This window comes from Scylla paramamosain, chromosome 31, assembly GCF_035594125.1.
Source record: "Scylla paramamosain isolate STU-SP2022 chromosome 31, ASM3559412v1, whole genome shotgun sequence".
Classification (NCBI taxonomy): Eukaryota; Metazoa; Arthropoda; class Malacostraca; order Decapoda; family Portunidae; genus Scylla; species Scylla paramamosain.
In genome coordinates, this window is record NC_087181.1 from 15,999,000 (window position 1) to 16,019,908 (window position 20,909).

The 20,909-nt window shown below is 40.1% G+C and overlaps 1 long non-coding RNA gene across 2 annotated transcripts in view; it reads left to right on the forward strand.

Moving 5' to 3' along the window:
• Positions 1–9,082, forward strand: part of LOC135088718 (uncharacterized) — a 109,289-nt gene extending 100,207 nt beyond the window's left edge. For both annotated transcript variants that reach the window (XR_010261089.1, XR_010261090.1), the window contains one exon: positions 6,233–9,082. This is a non-coding gene — a long non-coding RNA (uncharacterized LOC135088718). The remainder of the gene's footprint in view (positions 1–6,232) is intronic.
• Positions 9,083–20,909: the final 11,827 nt, after the last annotated feature.

Here is a 20,909-nt window from a genome sequence, read left to right on the forward strand (position 1 = left end):
GCCGCCCTCTGTCCCGAAACGCGAGTAAATTGTGCGGGATTAATTGTTGTGGCTGTGTTGTCATAGGAATTGTTGTTGTTGTTGTTGTTACTGGTGGTGGTGGTGGTTGCGGTTTTGTAAGTAGTGGTGGTGATAATAGTATTTGTTTTGAGAAGTTTACCCCTCTCTCTCTCTCTCTCTCTCTCTCTCTCTCTCTCTCTCTCTCTCTCTCTCTCTCTCTCTCTCTCTCTCTCTCTCTCTCTCTCTCTCTCTCTCTCTCTCTCTCTCTCTCTAGATGTTATTGACCGAAAATTATTCAAAAGTTACGTACGCAGTGAGTTTGTTCATAATTTCGCTCACCACACTCTCTCTCTCTCTCTCTCTCTCTCTCTCTCTCTCTCTCTCTCTCTCTCTCTCTCTCTCTCTCTCTCTCTCTCTCTCTCTCTCTCTCTCTCTCTCTCTCTCTCTCGTGACTACTGTTGTTCTATACTTTTTATGTATGCTGTTCTTTAGTGTTTTGTTTTTGTTTGTTTGTTTGTTGTTGCTGTTGAAGATGAATAATAATTGTTTTTGTAAGTTTTCTTTTTCCATACGTTTTTCTTAATTTTTTTCCTCATGATTCTTTAAGGTATGCTTTTGTTTATGTATGAAGTAGTAGTAGTAGTAGTAGTAGTAGTAGTAGTAGTAGTGGTAAAGTTAAGTAACAACAATCTGTGGACGACTTTCTCTGGTAGCGAATAAAGCCGCATTGCTGGTGGTGGTGGTGGTGGTCGTGGTGGTGGTGGTGGTCATACTGGTGGTGGTGGTCGTAGTGGTGGCGCAGCTGTCGTGCCACTGTATGTGTGTGGGTCGTTGTTATGACTGTGAATGTGTGTGTGTGTGTGTGTGTGTGTGTGTGTGTGTGTGTGTGTGTGTGTGTGTGTGTGTGTGTTGCAGTGTGCCATCCTACTTCTATTGTGTACCTAAAGAAAGAGAGAGAGAGAGAGAGAGAGAGAGAGAGAGAGAGAGAGAGAGAGAGAGAGAGAGAGAGAGAGAGAGAGAGAGAGACTAGTTCAACAGGCTCAACACTCAATACATGTATAGAATTTAAATATATGCAGTGTACAATTGAAAACAGGAGGAGTTTTCATCTCAATCCCTTGATTCACTTTGTATCTGTCTGTGTCTGTGTCTGTCTGTGTCTGTCTGTCTGTCTGTCTGTCTGTCTGTCTGTCTGTCTGTCTGTCTGTCTGTCTGTTTTTGTATGTATGTATGTATGTATGTCTGTCTGTCTATCAGTGTTTGTCGTTTGTTTTACTTTCTATCTTTTTCCTTCCTTCCTTCCTTCCTTCCTTCCTTCCTTCCTTCCTCTTTTTCTTCCTTCCTTCCTGTATTTCTTGTTATCTGTCTGTCTTTCTGCCTATCTTTTCTTCGACACACACACACACACACACACACACACACACACACACACACACACACACACACACACACACACACACACACACACACACACACACACACACACACACACACACACACACACACACACACACACACACACACACACACCATCCCTTTATCAATATACTCTCAGCTACCTGATACTGTACTTTTAACGGTAGATTAAGTTTCCTCTCCCTCCCTCCCTCCCTCTCTACAGTTCCCTCTCCCCCTCTCTCCGTCTCACACTCACTCCAGTCGTACAGTTTGAAATCACAGTCATAGATGAAACTAGTGTGCGTAACTTTTACCTTCATGATAGCCTTGTTTAAGAGACCATGGCAGGTAATGAGAGACTAAACCCTTCCTTTCTACCTGGCCACCCTGAGATTTACCTGAGGGAAGGACGAGGGGTGGCAAGAGGAGAGAGAGAGAGAGAGATGGAGGGAGGGAGAAGGGACACGAGGCGAACAGAAATGAAAGCGAGTACAAAATAAAAAAAAAAGGAAAAGTGTTACTGGAAATAGATAAATGGACAGCTATATTGAGAGAGAGAGAGAGAGAGAGAGAGAGAGAGAGAGAGAGAGAGAGAGAGAGAGAGAGAGAGAGAGAGAGAGAGAGAGAGAATGAGAATCTTGTCTATCAGCGTACCAACAAAGTGTGCAAAATCGTAAAGGGTTTGCAGGATAATAGTGAGGGAAGCTGGCGCCGCTAATGTAATAGAATATATAATTAATCCTCTGCTGCTGAAGCCTTTGGAGAAGCTGCGGTGGTTTAGTTACTCGCTCGCTAAACTAACTAAACCAAACACCATTCTTGTGTCTCCAGTCACCATTACTTCATTAAAATTCTTTCTTTCTTTTTCAGCCTTAATCTTATTGCACAAACACACAATTCTGAAGTGTTTTACTTAATTCCTTACTTAACTAAACCCAAGTATCATTCTTGTATCTTCAGTCACCATTACTCACAATCATTAAGATTCCTCGTATTTTTTCTCAGTTTTACTTCACAGGCACATAAATCTACAGTGGTTTACTTACTTTCTTACTAACACAGCTAATTGACTAAACCCTGACATCATCCTTGTATCTTAGTCACAATTATTCGTAGCCATAAAACTTCCTTCCATTTTCACCTTGACTTACTTCACAAACACACGAATCTGCAGTGCGTTACTCACCGTTTTAGTTATTCATTCGTGCGACGGCTAATGTAAACACAACCCTCGCTTAATTGCAGTAACCAAGCATTTTTTTCTCTGCTGAAATAAAACTCTCTGATGGAAAAATAAATAAATAAAAATAAATAAATAAATAAATAAAAATCGAGCTTAAAACGACCATGCCTTTAGGAATTTGTAGTTTAATCCTTTCACTGCTATTTGAACTCTTTTCTTAATTGCTAACCACTCAGACATTTTATTGTACCACCTGGAAATTGCAAACTTTTTTTTATCCCCATTTTTCTTGTAGATGCTTATAAAGATTCAGTGCATTGCTTTTAGTGCCTTGAATTATTGCGTATTGCCGTGAAAGGGTTAAAATTTGCACCACATTTTATTAAAGAGAAACAACGGTAATTAGCTAAGTAAATCCAAACACCATTTCTGTATCTTAAATCACCATTATGCCATTAAAGATCACTGCTTATATTTTCATCGTTAATTTTACTTCACAAACACAATACCTATTATCGCCATTAACCCGCCATTGCTTCTTTTCCTTTGTGTGTTCCTTCATGACAATCTCCGTACCTCGCTCTAATACCCTTCATCTGTCGCCTTTTTCTTCTGTCCTCCCCGTTAGCAGCTAAATGCAAGATAAACACGTTTTCTTTTTCGCCAACTGTATCTGATTAATGTGTGTTGATTCTGTCTGTCTGTCTGTCTGTGTGAATGTGTATCTCTCTCTCTCTCTCTCTCTCTCTCTCTCTCTCTCTCTCTCTCTCTCTCTCTCTCTCTCTCTCTCTCTCTCTCTCTCTCTCTCTCTCTCTCCTTATGTATGTATGTATGTATGTATGTATGTAGATGTCTGTCTGTATCTCACACTTTATCTCCTTATTTATCTATCAATCCATCCATCCATTCTCTCTCTCTCTCTCTCTCTCTCTCTCTCTCTCTCTCTCTCTCTCTCTCTCTCTCTCTCTCTCTCTCTCTCTCTCTCTCTCTCTCTCTCTCTCTCTCTCTCTCTCTCTCTCTAGCAAGGAAAAACTGGTAGAAGGGAACACGTGAAGGTATAAAGGAAGAGTAAAAAAAAGGGAAAGAAGGGCAAGGAAGAGGAAAGAAGAAAAAACAATGAAAGAAAGGCGAAGAAGGGGCAGGAGAAGGACAAGGAAGAAAGGACAAAGGGAGTGGAGAGGAAGGGCGAATAAGGAAGGACAAGGAAGGGATGAGAAAAGGAGAGGAATGGCAAGGGAAGGGAAAGAAAGGACAAGGAAGGAAGGAAGGACGAAAGAGTACAAGAAAGAAAGAAAGAAAGAAAGAAAGGAAAGGAAGAACAAGAAAGGAAGAGGAAAGGAATTACAAGAAAGGAAGAGGAAAGGAAGAAAGAGAAAAGGAAGTAGAAGAAAGGAAGTACAAGAAAGGAAGGAAGGAAGGAAGGAAGGAAGGAAGGAAGTACAAGGAAGGAAGGGATTGCTAAGGAATATTTTGGCATTAAGTATATGGAGATTCTCACACCCAAGGGTAAATTGGTATCATGCAAATTTTATGTAAAAGGAAGACTTCCATTTGTCCGAGCATTTTTGGTGCCGCCTTCACACACACACACACACACACACACACACACACACACACACACACACACACACACACACACACACACACACACACACACACACACACACACACACACACACACACACACACACACACACAGAGGGGGGGGGAATTTTAGGCTAGAAAGTCATCGTCCTCTGTACTGTGTGTGTGTGTGCGTGTGTGTGTCTGATTTGTTTGTCTGTCTGTTTGCGATGTTTTTTTTTTTTTTTTTTTTTAGTTTGTGTGTGCCTGTCAGTTTGCGCTATCTGTCTGTCTATCAGTCTATCTGTCTGCCTCGGTTTCCCCATTCTCTCTCTCTCTCTCTCTCTCTCTCTCTCTCTCTCTCTCTCTCTCTCTCTCTCTCTCTCTCTCTCTCTCTCTCTCTCTCTCTCTCTCTCTCTCTCTCTCTCTCTCTCTCTCTCTCTCTCTCTCTCTCTCTCGTGAAGGGTTTCAGGACTGTATTCATGAAGTCGTCCTGTTTTTCATTTCAAGTGTAATAATAGTTGTCGGCAATTCAATCTTCCCTCTTTTATTTTCCTCCTTTTTCCTTCCGCTTTTTTTCCCCCATCCATCGTCAGCCATTGTTGGTGTGGTGGATTTGTCATTTTTTCGTGGTTTATTCGTGATAAATTCGTCTTGGCAGGAAGTTTTGGTGTGAATAGAGTAAAGGAGAGGTACAATAGTGTTTTTATGGGTCTGTATATTATATTTTTTGGAGGGTTTACTTGTCCAGGCAGGAAATTTTAGAGTGGAGTGAAAAAAAAACGTATGGTATTTTTATCTTTTTTTTTTTAGCCGTTTATTTTGTCTCGATGGGAAATTTGTGTACGGTACTGAATGAAAAAAAAAATGTATGGTTGTTTTTCATTCTTATGCTACTTTTCCCCTTTTTTTTTACTTTTTCCTTTTTTTGTCTTGTTACTAGTTTATTTATTTTTGTCTCGGTAGGAAATTGTGTACAGAACGAAAAAAAAAAAGTAGTGTTATTTAATCTTCCCTTTGTTACTTTTCCTTGTTTTAACTTTCTAACTAATGGTATTTTATCTCTTGCTGGTTTTTCCTTTTTTAACTTTTTTTTTCCCTTTTGCAACTTTTTGTATTTTTTTTTATCTTCCCTGCTTATTTTTCTGGGAGCGGCAACTTACCGTTCTTTTTTCCTCGTCTCACCTTTTCTTTTTTCCTTTGTCAGCTTCCTTTATACGCAAACAAATACAAATCCTCTATGTCTCCTTTCTTCTTTTCTTGTCTCCTTTTCTTGTTTCTTTATCAGAGTATTTTTTTCCTACATTTTTACAGTTCGTGAGTTGTGTGTAGTTCCGGAATGAGAAGTACAGTATGAGGCCCCGTTTTCTTCGTTTCATCTGTATTTTATTTATTTTGTCTATTTATTTAGTTTCATGTTGTTTCAAGTTGTGTGTGTTTTTAATTTTGTTCCCCTTTCATGGCTCGAGTTCCATTTAACTATTTTACCAAAGTCATCAGCTGTATTTTTCTTTTTTTGCTTTTTTCTTCTTGTTTACATAGTTCTGGTTGATGTTTTTTCTTTTATTTACACATCCAGCTCTCATCTTTGTTGGGTTGTATGTCTGTTTATTTTCTTGTCTTTTTCGTTATTATTTTTCTTATTCACACAGTTACCCAGTTTTGTTAAGTTCGTTTTAGTTTTTGTTTCTTTGCTTTACTCAGATTACGTTTCTTTCCTCTGGTGTTTTGCTTTGTTGCGCTTTATTCGCATTTTTTCCTTTCCTCCATTTTTTTTCAAGCATCACTTTTGGAGAATTTCACAAAAAAGAATGTCAACTTTCTTCTTTATTTTTCCCCAGACAGGATATTTTGAACTCGCCTTCCTTACCTTCTTTCGTGTTCTCCACTCCACCTCTGAGTATATTTTCTAAAACACCCTGTCTATTTTTACAGCGAATCGACATTTCTAAGTTACTTCCTCTTTGCCAGGTTAACTTCCTTGCCTTCTATCCCATCCTCCACCTCCAATTTTGAGTATATTTTTAACACTGTATAACACTCCGTCCTTTTTTACAGCGAGTTTACATTGATTTGTTTCCTTTCCAGGTACGTTGTGTTCTCACCTTTGAATGAATGCTTTTGAAGTGAAACTCAAAGGACGATTTTCAATGGCTAAAGGTGAGAGTTATTTTTTCAAAGCTTTTCGTCAAGTTTGTCAATTTTTCACTGCCATATTTTGTCCTTTGTTAACTTTCAGAGGGATGTAAAAGATTAATTGCATAGATACACAAACAGCGAGGGTAGAAAGTTAATTTTTGTCCCTTTGTTGTGTTGTGGAGCGATTCTAGAGTACAAGAGTGAAAAGTTCTTGGTTACGGGAGAAATGGTCTTTTATTTGTGTTCGGAGGAAAGGCCAAGTGCGAAGATGGTGGTCGTAAGAAATAAGAAAAAAAAAGTCCTTGTAATTTTTTGTTGTGTTCATTTTGATAGTTGCCTTTTGGGGAGGTCATCTTCTGTAGTATTTTTATTTACCTCCAGTTTTTTTCTGTTGCTCCTGGCCAGAACCTCTCACTTAAAAATAAATAAATCAATAAAATAAAATGCTCTCCGTAAATTGATTAACTTAGATAACTGCTCTTCCATCTTTTGAGTCTTTGCACAGACACCAGTGGCTGATGATGACAAAGACAAAAAACAAAAAAACAAAAGAAGGAGCAATGGTTAAATGAACGATTGGGAGACAGGAGGAGGATAACCCAGTAGAGGGATACGAGGAAAGGTCACAGCGGCGCCAAGGAAGTTACCGGAGGAGCTTCAGAGATAAATACGGTTGCAGTGATGTCTTTTTTCTGTATGTTGAGATGGGCCTTAGAAAAAAAAAAAAAGTAAATAAAAAATAAAATAAAATAAAATAAATGCTATTAGTAAAACAATTAACTTAAACTGCCTCACTATCTTCGACTTTCTGCACGTGAGGATACTGAATGATGAAAATTAACGATCAAGAAACAGTGGAGAGATGCAGGAGTGACGGAAATGTCAGTGGGGGCAGCAGAAGGCTATGAACTAAGGCACCACTGCAAAAGGTTACCGGAGGACTGTCAGGTATTACAACTCGCATTTTCAGTGGTCCATTTTCTTTTTAATTGTCTTTTTTACTGTCATTTACTCGGAAATTGTACCAGTAAAGGCATAAGCTTAGCAAACTGGCTCTCTATATTTACTTATCTTTGCATTGAAGGAATTAGGTGGTGATGAAAATTCACTTAAATAAAAGCAAGATGCCTAAGGGAAAGGGCAGGAGGTCAGTAAAAGGATACCAGCAAAGGCAACACTTGAGAAGGTTATCATAGCAATTAAAATCATGAAACTTGGAGAAGCATCAGAGGTATTGGTATTACAATTGAAATGAAATGTGGAGGGGACTCTAGTTGATTGGATACACCTCATACTTACCTGGAGGGGATACAGAGCTGCATGAAAAAAGCTACATTAATTCCAGCATACAAGGAACAGTAGAGATAGATAGATGGATAGATAGATAGAGAGATAGACAGATAGATAGAGAGAGGAATTAAGGAGAATCATGTTGTGGGATTATACAACCAGGAAAGTAGAGTTTTTATAGAGTAGCTTTAGTGAAGAACATGATGAAATAGAGAGAAATGTGAATGTGAATCATGTTGTGGGATTATGCAACCAGGAAAGTAGAGTTTTTATAGAGTAGCTTTAGTGAAGAACATGATGAAATAGAGAGAAATGTGAATGTGAAAACTGACAATGCTTTAGAGTGTGGGTCCAAAAAAGATCGTGGGATTACAACAGGAAAGTAGAGATTTATGGTGTAGCATTGGTGAAGGACAAGATGGAATAGGAGAGAGAGAAGTGAACGCCAGGACTACTGAGACATTAACTTAAGTGCAGCAATATAGAGGGGTTATAGCAATAAGAAAATACAGTTTTACGTAGAAAAGCATTGATGATGATGACGCAATACAAGAGAGATGTGGAAACAGTGTGGGGAAAAAGGTGGTAGGATTACAACAGTATGGTATTAGACTACAACGAATAGTGACATAGGAGAATAACTAGATGCAATAGGAGAGAAATGTAGCAACTATAGAGGTATTAACTATGCCTTAAAAAAATATGGTGGATTTGTAACGGCAGGCAGGTAGAATGACATAAGTAGTAGCAGTGGTGTAGAAAAAGGTGGATTTAGGACTAGAGTGTTAGGATCAGAGAGTCAGTTCGTGGATGGTAGAAGAAAAATGTAGCTATACAGAAAATTAATTTGTAAAGGGAAAGTGTGTGTGTGTGTGTGTGTGTGTGTGTGTGTGTGTGTGTGTGTGAAGCAGATTATTGCTTAATTATAGTTATGAAATTGTAGCCAAAAAGTGAATGGATTTAGAAATGACAAAGGGACGTAAGGATGAGATTGCCAGTTTAGGAATGATGGGTGAAAATAGTTACTGGAAACGAGATTGATGTAGAAATGGAAATGAAATGTCACATTGTCGATTTAGGAATGATAGTTAAAAGAAAATGTAGCAAAATAAAGGAGAAATTTAGAAAGCAGAGCATGTACGCAGATTAGACCGAATCATTTGCTGAAAGAAAAAAAATAATGCGAGAAACAAAACAGATGTATTAAGAAAAACTAGAAAAATCAAACCCAGAAACGAAACAGACTTATAAAAGAAAAGAAAACGTCTGGATGAAATCGCCAATTTGAAAATAAAAACTAAGAACAGAAGAAGAGGAGGAAGAAGAAGAGAAACAAACATACACAGCAAAGCAGAATGAGGCTATAAGCAACCAACACATCTAGAACTCGTGGATCCATTTAACATAATTGACAGACCAGGATACAAGTGTGCTGGGCTGCGAACACTGTAGGTATGGCGGGCGAGGAGAGTCACTCAATGAAATGAACACACACATAGGCACGTGTTTTACTGAATCCAAATTGTGTTAAAAGGCTCGAGAGAGAGAGAGAGAGAGAGAGAGAGAGAGAGAGAGAGAGAGAGAGAGAGAGAGAGAGAGAGAGAGAGAGAGAGAGAGAGGTACAGATGGACTCTACCACTCCCTCGAGGCTTTTCCAAGGATTCACGTCAGGGTAGATTAAATTTGATGAAAAAATAAATAGCTTCAGTTTTCCCTCTTTCCCTTCCTTCCCTTCCTGCTTCCAGAATTCCTTCACTCCTTCCCTCCTTCCCTTCTTTCCGCCTGACTGTCCTTCTCCCTCCTCTTCTCCCTCCCTCCCTCCCTCCCTCTCTCCGTCGGTCTCATCTCTCCGCCTCAGACCAACAACTTCTGTCCAACTTACCTCCTCCTCCTCCTCCTCCTCCTCCTCCTCCTCCTCCTCCTCCTCCTCCTCCTCCTCTTCCAAACTCATCTTTCTTACCACGATTCTTTCTCTCCAATAAACTCTCTCTCTCTCTCTCTCTCTCTCTCTCTCTCTCTCTCTCTCTCTCTCTCTCTCTCTCTCTCTCTCTCTCTCTCTCTCTCTCTCTCTCTCTCTCTCTCTCTCTCTCTCTCTCTCTCTCTGTGGGTGTTTCTTCACCTCGTTAGCCTCCTCCACTCTCCCTCCTCTCACACCCAAAATGCACACACACTCACAATATTACTTGCAAGGTTTCCTCTGTCTGTCCAAGCAAGCGAGGAATGCGTGTAATTGCCAGCCTCCCCCTCCCCCCCTCTCTCTCTCTCTCTCTCTCTCTCTCTCTCTCTCTCTCTCTCTCTCTCTCTCTCGCTCTCGCTCTCGTCTCGAAATTAGTGCGGGTTTATAAAGATTATTTTTTGTTTCTCTTCATGGAGGAAAAAAATACAGGGATGATGAATGTAATGAGGACAGTGACGACAGCAGCAAGGGAAGAAGGAGGAGGAAGAGGAGGAAGACAGAAAAAGAAAGCGTGGGAGTTTGGAGTAGGAAGAGGAGAAGGAGGATGAAGCACAAGAGAGGAGAGATGAAGGAAGAGCTCAAGAAGAAAGAGAAGGACTAAGAAGAGGAGGAGCAGGAAGAGCAGGACGAGGAGGAAAGTTAAAAATGGAGTGTAGAAGGAGAAAGAAGAAAATTAGGACGAAGAAGAGCAGGAGATGGAGGAGGAGGAGAAGTAAGAGGGCCAGGAGAAGGAGGAAAGGTTAGAAAATGGTAGAAAAACGGAAGAAGAGGAAAAGGAAGAAAGAGGAACAAGAGGAAGAAAAAGAAATTACGAAGAGGCAGAATAAGAAAAAAAAGACAAGAAGAAGAAGAAGAAGAAGAAACAGCAACCCAAGAAGAACGAAGAGACCCGGAGAAAAAAAAAACGAAAATAAAAAAGTCAAAAAGGTTCAGGTTTCTTTTGTTGAGTGGAAAAGTTGAAATAAGATCAAGTTATTTTAGGAAGTGCAGTGTATGAAGCAACTTCCACCAAGGCTGTCAGGTGTGAGTAAAGAGGAATAATCATCAAGGTAAGAGGAGCAGAGTTGCGGGGAAGAGGGAAGGGAAGGAAGAGGAAAGGCAAAGGAGAGGAAGGGGAGGACAGAGACGGGAGATGGAAGAGACAATGAAACGAGAGTTGCAAGGAAAGGAGATGATGGGAAGGTAAGAATATAGAAGTTGCAGGGAAGGGAAAAGGGAGAAGAAAAGAAAGAAAGAGAGGAGAGGAAGGTAGGAAAGGAATGAGGTGGAAGGGAGAGTAATAATAGAGAATTACAGGGGAAAGGAAGGAAAGAGAAGGGAGTGGAAGAAAGGAGAGGGAGAGAATGGAAGGGAGGTTAAGAATATAAAAGAAAATAGAGAAACGGAGGATAGAGAGGGACTGAAAGAGGGGATAAAACGAACAGGGAAAGGGATGAGGGAAGAAGGGAGGAGAAAGGGGAAAAAAGGAGAGAAAGGAACTGGAAGAGAAGACGAGAGCACAGGGAAGGGAAGGAAGAAGGCAGAAAAGAGAGGAAGGAAGAAAAGGGTGTGGACGGAAAGATAAGATTATGAAAGAGGGAAGGAGAAAGGAAGGATATTTGCAAAAGAGATAGATTGGAATAAAAGGAGGAGAGGAAGAAAAGGATTATAGGAGTACTGAAAATAAGAGAAGAGAAAAAAGAAAGAAAGGAGGCAAGAAGGAATAGAATAGATGATATGGACAAGAATAAGAAGAAAGGGAATAAAGAGAAAAAAGATAAGGACATAGAGAATGGGGAAGAAGTGAGGAAAAAAGGAGGGGAGAATAAGAAAGAAGGAAAACGAGGGGAGAATGAGGAAGAAGGAAAGGAAAAGGAGAGAAGAATGAGGAACAACTGGAGAAAAAGGAGGGAAGAATGAGAAGTAAGGAGAAGAAAAGAAGGGTAAAATGAAGAGAAAAATGATGGGTGGATGAGAAAGAAGACGAAGAAGAGGAAAAGAGGAGGAAAGGAAGAGAAAAATTATAAGAATATTGACAATGATGACGAGGAGGAAAACGAGAGAAAAATGAGAAAGAAGAGGAGAAAGAGAAGGAGGGGAAGAAGCAGGAGGGTTATAGAGGAGATGAATACAAGAGGAAAGAAAGGGCATTCATCCTCCCTCCTGACGGGGTAACTAGCTATACTTCAGGTGGTAATGAGGCTGCAGCGTCTTGTCACATTCACCAACGCTTACAAACCCAACTGGAATACAAGACGAAGATTTGAGGTATGGAAATAAGAGAAGTGATCGGTAAATGAGAGGATATGAGAGAAATACGACGAAAAGTGAAGGGAATGAAAGAAATGAGGAAAAATGAGTGGAATGAAGGAAATATGGGAGAAATGAGAGAATTTAGAAATGAGTAAATGAGATAAATTGAGAAATAGTTGGAAGGATTTACGAGGAATGAGACGTAAATGAGAGAAATAAGAAAATAGGAAATGAGAGGAAAATGAAATGAAAGAAAATGAGATGAGAGAAAATGAGAAAAATGGGTTAGAGGGATGAGAGAAAAAAATGCGAGAAATGAGAGAAATAATACAAAAAATGAAAAGTGAGATGAAAAAAATAAAAGAAAATGAGATTAAAAAAATGAGGCGGAAGAGAAAAAAATAGATAAATGAGAAATTAGTGAAAAAAATGAAAATTAAAGAAAAGGATCATGTCAGTTAAAAAAAACGGCAAATAGGGAAAAAAGGAAACAAAAACACGTGGAAACTTATCTATTATTTCCCTATTACTTTTCCCTTCTACGCAACACTCAAGCTGGAGAGAAGTAGAGAGGAAAGCTTCTGTTGTGTTGACTTATTTCTCGTGTGTGTGTGTGTGTGTGTGTGTCTGTGTGTTCTTTTTTGTTTTGTATAGGTTGCGTGTTGTTTATTTTGTTTGTTTATTTGTTTTTGGTAGTGGAAGTGTTTGGACAGGTAAATGTGATGAAAAAATTTGTTTTGTAAAAGTTGGTATGGCTTGTGTCAGAGAGAGAGAGAGAGAGAGAGAGAGAGAGAGAGAGAGAGAGAGAGAGAGAGAGAGAGAGAGAGAGAGAGACCCAGCCAGCCAGCCAGCCAGCCAGCCAAACACTCTTGTCATTTTAATTCACCCTTCCTATGCACTCCGGCAACAGCACAACATAAATTAAACCACATTTATCACACCGTTCTGCCGAAAATAAAACGAAATATCACTTGACAAAAATACAGCGAAAAAAAATACACCCTGCCGTAGAATAAAGGAGGGAAAAACGCCGCCATCTTTTCTACCTACGCACGCACGCACACACGCACAGAAAGAAATGTGCGTATCATCCTAATTGAGGTGAAAAATAGATGGTGTGCGTATATCAAGCAATCTGGCGCTCGAAAATTAACACTGGGAAAGATTAAAGCAAATAAATATGATATACAGGTTTGGGAGCGTGGGGAAGGGGGAGGAGGAGGAGGAGGAGGAGGAGGAGGAGGAAGAGGAAAATAATGACAGTGTTGTAAAAATCATAAAAAAAAATTGTCTTTACTTGGTTTTGCTTTCACGTTGATGTCCTCCTCCTCCTCCTCCTCCTCCTCCTCCTCCTCCTCCTCCTCCTCCTCCTCCTCCTCCTCCTCCTCTCTATCTCTCTTTCACTCTCCTTTCTCTTCTATGTTTTCTCTTTCTTTTTTCCTTTTTATTCTTTGCCCCTCTCTCTCTCTCTCTCTCTCTCTCTCTCTCTCTCTCTCTCTCTCTCTCTCTCTCTCTCTCTCTCTCTCTCTCTCTCTCTCTCTCTCTCTCTCTCTCTCTCTCTGTGTTTCTCTTTTGTTGTTATTGTTGCTCTTCTGTTCACTCCGTCCCTCCCTTCCTTCCTTCCTTCCTTCTCCCTCCTCCTCCTTTCTTTCTTTTCCCTCTCTTTCTTCTCGTGTTCCTTTCACCTCTTTCCCTCTGGCTTTCTACATCTTTTATCTTATTCCTTTTCATCTCTCTCTCTCTCTCTCTCTCTCTCTCTCTCTCTCTCTCTCTCTCTCTCTCTCTCTCTCTCTCTCTCTCTCTCTCTCTCTCTCTCTCTCTCTCTCTCTCTCTCGACATTCTTCCCCTTCCCCAGGCATTCCTTTCTTTAACCCTTTCCTTCAAAATGCTGCTGCTGCCTTCCTCTCATTCCCTTCCCTTCCCATAATCCACCAGCCCTCTTTTTCTCACCTACTTACTCGCTTCCCTCTGGCAGACCAAGCATTTCCCGCCACCCGCTAAATATATATTGACACCCGTATGTGGGATTGTGGTGGTGGTGGTGGTGGTGATGGTGGTGGTACTGTTGCTACATATACTCTTCTTATATAATCATCATCATCATCATTGCCACCACCACCACCACCACCACCGTCAGTATCCATTATTGCTTCAAACATCATTATTTCTTTATCCCTCGTTTCCTCTCTCTCTCTCTTTCTCTCCTTTCTTTAACCTGAAGCGTCCGTCCCTTTCTCGATAAAATGAAAACCGAAGGTCATTAAGAAGAGAAGAATATCGAAGTTTTTAAGCAACCAACCCGCGGGTCTTGGATATTGGGAGGGGAGAAAAGGTCATTGCTCATGGAGGAGGAGGAGGAGGAGGAGGACGTGGAAGAGGAAGGTGAGTATTCGAATTCTTAAAGGAGGAAACAGAATACGGAGGAAGAAATAGAACAGATAAAAGAAAAAGGAAGAGAACAAGGAAATAGAAATGTAAAGATGAGGAAGAGGAGGAGGAGGAGGATGATGATAAGGAGGAAGAATGGGAAGACGGAGGGAGACAAGACACAAATGAAAAAAATGAGAAGGAAATGAAAGTATGAAGATTAGGAGGAGGAGGAGGAGGAGGAGGAGGAGGAGGAGGAGGAGGAGGAGGAGGAGGAGGAGGAGGAGGAGGAGGAGGAGGAGGAGGAGGAGGAGGAGGAGGAGGAGGAGCAAGGATAAGGTGGAGGAAGACATGACAAAGGAAAAACGAAATAAGACAAAGAAAAGGAAGAAGAAAACAAGTAAATAAAAAAAATGTATGCGTAGGAGGTAAACATGAACAAAAAAAGAGGAAACAAATAAAAGCAACAGAAAAGACAATGTAGACAAAAACAAAATAGGAAATAAAAAAAGGGAGGAGGAAAACAAGGAAAACAGATCGTAAATATGAAAACAAATGGAGGGAAAGGAGAGAGAGAGAGAGAGAGAGAGAGAGAGAGAGAGAGAGAGAGAGAGAGAGAGAGAGAGAGAGAGAGAGAGAGAATCTAGCGAACGGTATGAGTAAATTGAAAGGGAGGAAAAGAAAGGAAAGAAAAAAATATCAGATTGTTGAGGAAAGAATGTTGGGAATGGAAATATAGAAGATGGTAGAGAGAGAGAGAGAGAGAGAGAGAGAGAGAGAGAGAGAGAGAGAGAGAGAGAGAGAGAGAGAGAGAGAGAGAGAGAAACGCGAAAGAAAAGCTAGATGTGAAAGAAAAAAGATCATGACATGTAAGAGAGAGAGAGAGAGAGAGAGAGAGAGAGAGAGAGAGAGAGAGAGAGAGAGAGAGAGAGAGAGAGAGAGAGAGAGAAAGGAATGTTGGAAAAAGGAAAAATCTGTGGGAAAAAATTTGGGAGATAGTTCAGAGAGAGAGAGAGAGAGAGAGAGAGAGAGAGAGAGAGAGAGAGAGAGAGAGAGAGAGAGAGAGAGAGAGAGAGAGAGAATCAACACCACCACCACCACCACTACCCAGCACCTCCCAAAATGAACACTATTATTTTCGAGGGTTTAATCATGGTTTCATAATTCTTCATCCCCTGCGGCAGAACGTATAGCGCAGTGTGTCAGTATTCCCTCGCCCTCTCTTCCCTCTTCTCACTCCCCCTGCACATTGTACGTATGTCCCCTCCTCTTATGTTCCTCTTTATATATTACTCTCCTCTTTCCTCTTCGATGTTTATATTACCGGTCTATCCCTCTCCTCTCTCTCCTCCTCTTCTGTTTATATATATTACTCGTCTGGCTCTCCTCTCTTTTCCTCTTATCTTCTGTTTATGTAAGTATTATTCTCCTGTTTCTTCGCTCCTCCTTTTGTTTTTTTTTTTTTTTAGTGATGTAGTGTGTGGAAGTGTGATGTTCCTAGTACATTTCACCACCATTATCATCACCACTATATCTACGTTATGTTTTCTCTATCATTCCACCACCACCACCACCACCACCACCACCACCAATTTCTCCTGGGTAGGTAGTGGGTAGGTAAGGGTGAGGGTACTTAACCTAGCTTTACCTTAACTAAACTTACCTAACATACGAGTAACTTATGCCTTAACACTATCTTACCTTATATTACTTTACCTTGCCCTACCCTAACCTAACGTGACCTAACCTAACCTTATCTTACCTCGTTTCACCTTATTTCTGGCGTAACCTCACCTCATTTCACCTCATTCAAACTTAGCAAAATCTAACCTAATCTAACCTAACCTAACCTAACGTAACGTGACCTAACCTAATCTTAGCTTGTTTCACCTTATTTCTAGCATAACCTCACCTTATCTCATCTCATTCAAACTTAGCAAAATCTAACCTAATCTAATCTCACCTCACCTCACCTCACCTCTCCTCACCTCACCTCACCTCACTTACCCAACCTAACATAAATAAACAGCAAAATATAATAAAACACAAGTATATATTCAGGTTTCTGTGTCACATTTACATTGAAGGGAAAATATGAGAGAAGAAAACTACTACTTTATAATTTTTCCTTGGTCCCCCCTGCTCTCAACTCGACTTCATTTTCTTTGTAGTATATGCAGGCTATTAATCCTTGCCTCACTTTCCGCCACCTACCCTCCCCCCCCCTCGTTCCCTCTCTCTCCTTTCACGCCTCTATCTTCTTCCCATTTGAATGTATTTATAAGTATAATATCTTACCACCACCACCACCACCTCCAGATATTCAGAATTTCACTACATTTTCAATACTTATCACATTTTGTTTCACGTTTTGTACCTAGAAAATAAATGAAAATTAAATAGTATGTTTTTTTTTAATATATATATAAGCATAACATTTTTTCCTTCAGACCACCACCACCACCACCACCACCACCACCACCACCACCACCACCACCATTCACCTAGGAAATAATACAAAAATCAGTTATGCTTTTGTTCACTTCTCCACTGACAATTAGTTACTGAAAGATATATATATTTTTTTCTGGTACGAATAATGAAAAAAAAAAGAATAAAGGATAAGTTATAAATAAATCCGTGAATAACTGAATGAATAATAAACAAAAGATGAGTAAGCGAACGAGTGAATAAATGAACGAATAAAAAAATGAATAAATGGATGAATGAAGAAAAAACTACAGGTAAATACACTAAATCCGTGGATATGTGAACGAATGAATGAAAAATAGCGAACAAGTGAATAAATAAGAACAAAAAAAAAAGTAGAGAAAGTTAAATCCATGAATCAGTGAACAAAAAAAGGAGTGATGGAGTAGATGGCGGGTCCAGATTTTCCTTTAATTAAACAGTGGAGGCAGCGAGGGGCGGTGTGGGTTGTACGTAATATGTGTGGCGATATGTTATACGTGTTTATAGAGTGGGGTTATTAAAGAGAGTGTATTGGGTGTGTGTGTGTGTGTGTGTGTGTGTGTGTGTGTGTTCATTCCCTCTACTATTGCTGCTATTGCTATTATTGTCGTTGTTACTACTGTTATTACACCTAGATGTGTGTGTTACTTCCATCTGTTGTTGTTGTTGTTATTATTATTATTATTATTATTATTATTATTATTATTATTATTATTATTATTATTATTATTATTATTATTATTACTACTACTACTACTATTACCACTCATTATTAACCAGAATTGTTTCTCCTTTTCTCTTACTACTACTACTACTACTACTACTACTACTACTACTACTACTACTACTACTACTACTACTACTACTACTACTACTACTACTACTACTACTACTAGTGATTTGATATGTTAAAATACACCACCATCACCACCACCACCACCACCACCAACAACAACAACAACAACAACAACAAAAACAACACAAAACCACGCGCCACACCAACATCCAACCCACCACACTTTTTCTTCCCACCACCACCACCACCACCACCTGCACGCCAAAACGAAATACGTCACACTTTACGCCATCATCACCACCATCATCACCACCATCACCACCACCGCACACACCCACAGCCTACTAACAAGCAACAGGCGACCTACATTGCTCTCCAACACGCACGCACACACACACACACACACACACACACACACACACACACACACACACACACACACACACACACACACACACACACACACACACACACACACACACACACACACAGGAAGATTAATAGCAATGCAAACAGTTGATTCTTAATTAGTTCGTTAGTCAGTCAGTCAGTTGGTTAGTCAGTCAGTCAGTCAGTTATATATTTATTCATTTAGCCAGCTAGTCAGTCAGTCAGTCAGTCAGTCAGTCAGTCAGTCAGCCAGATAGCCAGCCAGCCATCCAGCTAACCAATCAACCAGTCAGTCAGTCAGTCAGTCAGTCAGTTATATATTTATTCATTTAGCCAGCTAGTCAGTCAGTCAGTCAGTCAGTCAGTCAGTCAGTCAGTCAGTCAGCCAGTCAGTCAGCCAGATAGCCAGCCAGCCATCCAGCTAACCAATCAACCAGTCAGTCAGTCAGTCAATCAGTCAGAAAAAAAAAATTTCATATACCCACTATCATCGCTACCATCAAAACCCCTATCACTCCCTCTCTCTCCCTCTCTCTCCTCCCTGTCAGTCAGCCACCCAGTCAGTCCCTTAGAAGCTTTGCGAGTCACCAAATATTAATGAAACATCAGCTATTCTTAAAACAACACAACCTCATTATTCACTTTACATAATTAAATCTTTCGCTGCTCACGATTCGTCCGCACTTCCTGACAGCGGACGAGGGGAACAGAGAGAGAGAGAGAGAGAGAGAGAGAGAGAGAGAGAGAGAGAGAGAGAGAGAGAGAGAGAGAGAGAACAAAAGGAAGGGTGTCAAGTAAAAAGGGAAAAGTTTAATGGTGATGATGATGACTTGGAGGAGGAGGAGGAGGAGGAGGAGGAGGAGGAGGAGGAGGAGGAGGAGGAGGAGGAGGAGGAGGAGGAGGAGGAGGTGAAGAAGGAGAGGAAGAAAAAGAGCAATTAGAAGAACAAGTAGAAGGGCATGTAAAAATGTAAGATGGAGGAGGAGGAGGAGGAGGAGGAGGAGGAGGAAAGTGAGGAAGAGAAGAAAAAAGAGAAAAGAAAATAGAGCAAATTAAAGGACGTACAGGAAAAAAATTAGAAGCAGGAAAAGGAGAGAAAAACAAGAGGAGGAATTAGAAGCACAAGTGAAGGAACATACGAAAAAGTCAGAAAAGGAGGAGGAGGAGGAGGAGGAGGAGGAGGAGGAGGAGGAAAGATAGTAAGATCAAACTTGAAAAAAAAAAAAATACGAATAACAAGAACAAGAAGAAGAGAAATAAAAACACAAAACACATTACATCATTGTACTTCCACGAAATATGACAATAATAAAACTTACAAATTCATATTCTTTCCCTTCCATCTTTTTTTTTTTATTTCTCCTTTTTTTTTCATTTTCTCCAAATCAGTCCGAGCCGAAGGGAGCGGAAAGAGAGAGAATGGAGAAAGAGGAAAGACGAATAAGAGAAAATGGGAATATAAAGCAAAGGGAAAATGAAATGCGTAATACTAATAATGACATGGAAGGTCAAAGGGAGGAGTGAAAGAAAAGAAAAAAGAAAAAAAAGGCAAAAAAAAAAAGCCACGAAATTACACGAGTCACTGAATGAAAAATGAGAATCCGAAAGCAGAAATTCAGAAGCAAAAAAATGAACAAGGGAAAGATGAAATGTATATACCCAGAGAGAGAGAGAGAGAGAGAGAGAGAGAGAGAGAGAGAGAGAGAGAGAGAGAGAGAGAGAGAGAGAGACTTATGGAACCAATTATTAAAATGTGAGTGACAGGCGAGAAGAAAGGGAGACGGAGGTGTTTTATTTGCTAAGGAGGAGGAGGAGGAGGAGGAGGAGGAGGAGGAGGAGGAATGCAATAGTTTGATATAATAGCTTGTAATGAACACTTTAAAGGTTGAACACTGTATACAAATAGAAAAAAAATGGAACTTTAATTTATATCGTTATAGTAGTAATAGTAGTGATGTCAGCAATACAAACACTACTACTACTACTACTACTACTACTACTACTACTACTACTACTACTACTACTACTACTACTACTACTACCACCATACCTACAATCCTCACAGTAATACCCAACCTTACGTATATTCCTGTAAAACTAGAATAAAATAGAAAACAGAAGGTTGCACTCGCACATTTTAAGGAGAAAGACTGAAACCAAAATAAATAAAGAAAACTGCACACTTCTGAAAAATGAATAGAGAAATAAAACGGACAGCAATAAGAATAACAGGAAACACTGAAAAGGAAGAATAAAGATGGAGTTACGAAGACTTAAGTTAATTATAAGACAGAACAAAGAAATGTAAAAACGAGGGAAGATTTACCCGAGGCGACACAGAGAGAGAGAGAGAAAGACAAAAAAAAAACAAAAACAAAAAAAACAAACAAACACACAAGCACAGAACCAGAAACACACAACCAGCACACCACCAGCAGCAGCAGCACAGTACACAGGTTAAGCTATTAGCACAGATAGAGAGAAAGACAACAGCAGAAAAAGGGAAGACAACAACCATCTGTGTAAGCTAACACTCGCGAGAACGGCCGCTTTGGGATGCCAGGACAGGGGTGTAGAAAGAAAGAGCAGAGAGGAGGGAGGCTGTGAAAGAGAGAAGGGGAGGGAAGGAAAGGAAAGGCAGAATAGAAGGGTAGGAAGGTAGAAGAGAGAAAGAGAAAAGGAGAGAGAGGAGACAATAAATAGAGGATAGAAAGAAAGGAGAAATATTTAGCTGGGAAAGAACGAGAGGAACAGCAGCAGGAGGAGGAGGAGGAGGAACACAAAGGATGATAAAGGAAGAATGAATAGAAACACAGAGGGAGAGAAATTGAAGGAAGGAAGGAAGGAAGGAAGGAAGGTGGGATGTGAAAGGAAAGAGATGAAAAAACAAAAGGTATTCTACACACAAACAATCTCTCTCTCTCTCTCTCTCTCTCTCTCTCTCTCTCTCTCTCTCTCTCTCTCTCTCTCTCTCTCTCTCTCTCTCTCTCTCTCTCTCGAAAAAGGAAGCAGCGGGGTGAGAAACAGGTGAGGGAAAAAAAGAAGGAAAAAAGAGGGAAAAAAGGCCTCCACACGTCCAATGTTCAAAAGTTTGGCATGAAATTTATTCAATGAAGTGAAAG